At 37.1% G+C, this 6,207-nt stretch overlaps 1 pseudogene; it reads left to right on the forward strand.

Moving 5' to 3' along the window:
- Window positions 1–661: 661 nt before the first annotated feature.
- On the forward strand, window positions 662–5,208 carry LOC140092406 (N-acetyllactosaminide beta-1,3-N-acetylglucosaminyltransferase 3 pseudogene; annotated as a pseudogene).
- Window positions 5,209–6,207: the final 999 nt, after the last annotated feature.

Consider the following 6,207-nt stretch of genomic DNA (forward strand, 5'->3'; position numbering starts at 1 on the left):
CAGTAGTGTGTGGTGTGGTTAAATGTTGCATAGCCATGTCATATCTCTTTATTTGTCAGATATTATTAGCAGTAGTAGAAAACTAAATGAAAGTGTAGCTAAATTCTGTACCATGGTAATCTAGCAAATGTCAGCACACAGCAGCAGGAGCAGGAAGTTCACGTTCCCCAGCATTTCAGACAGAGGGATTAGCAAGTGTCTGATCGCTCATCTAGTCCATGCCCACAGATCTAAATCTTATACTGGACATCCGATGCAGAGATTGTAGCAAAAGCAGCAAAAACTGAATAAAATTGCAAAGTGGTTAAAACTTATCTTATCATGTTAGGATCACTAGGGGATTAAGATTTGAGAACTTTCTTTCATTGGAAAACCTGTTTAAATGTTGGTACTATGGTATTTGAAAGGTGAGGAGTACAAAACAGAAACATAAAAACTGCAGTGGCACGGGGTTAAGGCACAGACTGACTGCTCCATAACAGGTTCAACTTTTATTGATCTGTGTCTTTTTGTACTTATTGGAAATTCCAGTGGTCCACGGTAGATGCAACCCAACCAGTTTTTCTAGTAGTACAAATCTCCTCCAATAGAAGGTGTTCTGATTTGACCATCCCTAATTCTTGTCAACGGCCTCAGGTTGAGGATTTTTTTCAGTTGTCTTGGGACACAGAGAGACATTCACTGTTTTTCTGTATGAGCAAGCAGTAAAATGTAAGTAAGAGAAAGTTTTTACTACTTTAGTGAGCAGCAAATAACAAATGTACAGTAACAAGGGTGTGCTTTTTAAAGGTTTATTGTGCTGTGTTATGTTTGGACATGTATGGATTGTATTTGTGTTTAATATGATTCATTTATCTCTATTGCATCTTTCACACAATAGAGGAGGGTTGGGGAATATTGGATTTAACAACTTCTCATGTAGTATCATTATTTTTTCATAATTTCCATTTTTGATGATGATTTTAAAAAACGCTTATAGACTAATATAATACACAGACTGCATCATCTTTGATCTAATATCTGATATGGCAGATATTCATTGTGCTAATAGTACATTGGTGGTTATTCCTTAGTGGTTATTCACATGGACTTGCTATTCACTTGAACAGAACCTATATATAGTTCAGGGTTACAGAACAAAAGTAGACTCAAAAACAGACTCGTTGATACCAAAATGGATAGGCATTTCAGAAGGATATACTTTTCATTTAGTTATTTGTGTTAATATTTGTATTTTCTATTATTTTCTATTATAAATCTGCTACATCAGATACCAACACTGGTGGCACATGAGTATAATTGATCTGTGAAAACCGGACCTTGTGCGGGACAGATTCCGAGGGACAAGCAAAGTAAAGGGGACTGGTGTCCTTGCATGATAATTGAAATATCATGCAGTAGTGTCATCCAGGCCTTTCACAGCATGTGCTCCGTCAATGTCATCCAGCTATCGCACAGTCCAGTGATCACAGACCGAGCACAGCCCTGCATTGACGCCATAAGAGTTACAGTGTTCTGCCCTATTTTGAGTTATGTGTATGGTCATCACAGACCTCTACAGTAAATGTTACATGGCCTACGATATTTTATTTATTTTATTTCTCATTTTGGGACCATTTAACATGGGCAGAACAAGTGGTGACTAAATATAAAATGTCACTGTAGGTTAGTTTAAATTGACCTTTACATAGATACTGCAGGTTGAGGGGAGGGGTATAGTAATTATTGTTATCTCTTACCACCTACACATTTCCATTACGTCAGCAGCACATACAATGCTAAACAGAGTGAGGTGCTACCACAAACAAAAGTTGCTGTAAACTGAAAGGTCAGCATTTTTATTGGTTGATTAAATGGACCAATTATCACAAAAAAGCGTTCCTGATTTTACTCTTCTTTCCAAAAGCAATACTTTTTTATTTTTCCGTTTACAGAGCTGTATGAGAACTTATTTCTTTTTGATCATTTTTGATGGCCATATTCTGACATCGGGAAGTTTTTCATTTATTTTTTTAATTTTTTTTTTATGTTTCTATTTACAAAACAAAGGAAAAAAAACATTTCATACAAGTCAATCAATGCTTTAAGATTGCAATACAAAAAAAGGAAAATAAAAAAAGAAGCAGAAAGAGCTGAGAAAAAAAAGAAAAAAGGGTCTATATAAAATGTTCCTCCAGTATTTAGACCTGCTTCGTCACAGATGTCTAGACCATAAGTCCCAGCATTTAAATGGTATCTTTTTACTTATTGGGGCACATTTACTTACCCGGTCCATTTGTGATCCAGCAGCGCGTTCTCTGCGCTGGATTCGGGTCTGGCTGGGATTTATTAAGGCAGTTCCTCCGACGTCCACCAGGTGGCGCTGCTGCGCTGAAGTTCCCCGAAACGCACTGGAATACACCGAGCCGGGCTGAGAGAAGGTAAGTGCAAGCTCCGCGCCACAATCCGATCGCGTGCGCCAAAATCCTGGGGCAATTCAGGGGAAATCGGCACAAATCAGAAATATTTGGGTAACAAGTCAGGAAAACGCGAATCGGGCCCTTAGTAAATGACCCCCATTACGTCGCCATTGAACATAAAAAATTCACATTCTTTTAGTTTATTCATTCCCAAAATAACATCTTCAATCAAGGGTATGCTGTTACTTTTCCATTTCCTTAAAATTTCCGTACGGGCTGTTGCACACAGCCGAAAGAAAATTTCTCTGTGTTTCTTATCGGGAAGGTTTTTATTCTTTGGTATGCAGAAATTTGTATGCTGTGATTTATTGCATGGCACCTGCTTTACCTAGGTGTTGCCACCTTGAAGGCCAAACGGTGCTCCCCCCCTATTGTAATCATAGGAGGGAGCCCATTGGTTACCATGACACCTGGGAGCCTGTTAAAGGCTTCCATTGCTGCCATTAGGCAATCTTATAGGGTGCAATACAGTTGTATTGCAGCATATTTTATGAGTGATTAGACCCCCATGGTTAAAGTATCCTAGGGGGCATGAAATAATGGTCAAAACAATAAAAAAATAAAAAATTTCAAATCACTCCTTTTTCCCTAGAACACATATAAAATAAATAAACAAGTAAAATCATAAATATCTTAGGTATATCTGTGTCCAAACTGTCTGATCTATCAAAATATAAAATAAATTATTCCAGGTGAGGAAACCAGTAATAAAAAATAGTGCTAATTAGCATCACTTACACAAAAATGTAAATAAGAGATCAAAAGGTTGTAAAGTCCCCAACATGGTATGAATGAAAACATCATCATAACTCACACATCTCACACGTCAGATTATAGCAAAACTTAGAATTTCCCTGTACATTTTTGTACAAAAGTATTAATTCTTTTGTATATATTGAAACATTATAAACCTATATAAATTTGGTATCTCCATGTTGGTACCTACCCATTTATTAAAGGGTAGGCATTATTTGGACAGCACAGAAAAAAAGTTGTAAAAAGACAGTAGGAATAGGGCTGAATTGTGCATTTTGTTTTCCATCCATCCATCCAAAAAAAAAGAAAAAAAAAGAATTGTATGGTGCCCTTAGAAAGTACAAATTGTCCTACAGATAACAAGCCCAATATGTCTCTGTAAACAGAAAAACAGACACGGAGATATGGCTGGTGGAAGGAGGGGAATACAAAACAAAAAACCCAAAAATGGAAAAGGGTCTGGTAAGGTAAGGGTTAACATGTCAGGTCTGAGAGCCTTGGCTATCTTGACAACTGGTTGTGCAATCAGATGATAAAACATATCAAGGTGGCATACATGACTTTTAAAGGCAATGGAAGTACTTTGGATCAAAATTATATCATTAATATTAATTAATAATATTATATTAATGTGTCACATAAATTAAAATATCTTGTGTCTTGTTTTCTTTCCTTCTAGACTGTTACTATGAGGCTATCAATTGTCAAGATAAATGGCATAATCCTATTAATCTTGGCTTTAACTGGATTTATTTTTTTCATTTATGGAGATAAAGACAGAGGTGAACCTAATCCTACAATTTCATTCCACTTCAATGTTGTCACAGCTGCTTTAAATAATTCTGAGAGCCTTCCAGCATGTAAGATGAACACATCAATGGAAAGTATTGTAGACTTTTCAAAGCTACCTGAACATATTAAGGATTTCCTGCTGTACAAGCATTGCAGGAGCTTCCCACAAATCCTAAACTCTCCAGATAAATGTGGAGGTCCCGCTGCATCTAAAAACGTCTTCCTTCTTCTTGCCATAAAATCTTCTCCAAGTAACTATGAAAGAAGAGTAGCTATACGCAAAACATGGGGAAAGGAAACCAGTTATGAAGGTGCTCATGTGAAAAGGATTTTTCTTTCTGGAACTTCAAAGAATGAACGTGAGGACCGACATTTAAGACATCTTTTACAAATTGAGAGCCAAACATACGGGGATATCCTACAGTGGGACTTTCATGACACATTTTTTAACCTGACACTAAAACAGTTCCTGTTCCATGTATGGCTAGATGACTACTGTCCAGGAGCCAACTTCATTTTTAATGGAGATGATGATGTCTTTGTCAACACCTTCAACGTAATCACCTACCTACAAAGTAATGAACCAGACAAGCACCTTTTTGTAGGTCATCTAATAGCCAATTCCAGACCTGATCGAATAGCTGCAAGCAAGTATTATGTACCTGTGCAAGTTACTACTTCTGACTCCTACCCAATGTACTGTCCTGGCGGAGGAATTCTTATGTCCAAATATACTGCTCATGTCATCTACAATAACTCTCAGGAAATTGAATTGTTTCCTATTGATGATGTTTACCTAGGCATGTGTCTGGAAAAGTCTAAGCTTGTTCCAGCCTCTCATATGGGCATGAGGATAGAGGGGGTGCATGTACCCTCTACCAAACTGGATCCATTCAATCCTTGTTATTATAGAGAACTTTTATTGGTGCATCGATTTCTGCCATATCAGATGTTAGTCATGTGGAAGGCAATTCAAGATCCTCACCTTGACTGTGGCCAGAAATTGTTCATCTAATAAGGTGAATAATTGGAATTAACTGATGTTCATGGAAATGAAAGAAATATTCTATGTATTTTTGTACAATGTACTCAGTGACAAGGATGTGCTAAAAAAGCTATATTTATGTCATATATGTTAATTTATTTTTATCGCTGAATTTTATACAAAGTATATATCATACTGTATACCATGGATGCAATGTCTTGATATATTGAACTGAAGCCATTTTGGCTTATGGACACAGATTGTTTTTTTTTTCTTCCTGGCTTAAGTGAATTTTCACTGATGCCTTACTGAACCATTCTTTTCAATGGGCTTTTTCACACTTCAGTGTTTTTCCACTGATCAGTCTGAAAAATCCCATTGAAAAGAATGGTTCAGTAAGGCATCAGTGAAAAATCACTGAAGAAGGGAAGGGAAATCCAATCTGTATGTGTGGATAAGCCAAAATGGGTTCAGTGAAAAATCACTAATGTAAGAAAAAAAGACCTCTATTTGAAACCACCCTTAGGCTCCATACTGCCATATTTTGAAATAGAAACCCATCAGCAAACACCTGGCAGTATGGATCCTAATGAACTTATTGAGGGATAATAAAAGTCTCACACAAGTAAGACATTCACCAGTAGATAGTTGGTAATTACCAAACTAAAGAAACTCGCTTCAGTAAACGCAATCCTTATTGTGCATTTATTGTTTAAAAGGCCTACCGTATTTTACGGACTATAAGGCGCATATAAAAACCTAAGATTTCCTTAGAAATCCAAAGTGCGACTTATGTGTGCTATGATGCCTACATACATTATCTGGCTGGTCCAGAAAATGTTATCATAATTGGGGTACCTCAAATTAAAACATTATTTAGTAATCCTAATAGAGAAAGCACAGGTCATTTCTAAAGGGTTCACTTACTTTTCATGCAACTCTAAAGCATAACCTTTGTTTCTGTTAACATTTGCTACAATATAGCTGTAGACAGGAGTTGGATATGACAGGCTCACCCTTGCTCAGGCTAGCTGATTGTTAAAATCGTGACTGGCTCGCTGAGCCAGGTAGAAACAAGGCAGAGCGTTGGAGCCTTTGCAATGGCAAATGCCATGCAGAAAACATTTTATGATGTCCTCGCCTACATAAGGTCAAATGTGCAGAGGCATGTGGTAGGAGATGAGTTGGTACAGGCAGATGTGTGATGTTGCCATG

Source organism: Engystomops pustulosus, chromosome 1 (genome assembly GCF_040894005.1).
Source record: "Engystomops pustulosus chromosome 1, aEngPut4.maternal, whole genome shotgun sequence".
NCBI lineage: Eukaryota > Metazoa > Chordata > Amphibia > Anura > Leptodactylidae > Engystomops > Engystomops pustulosus.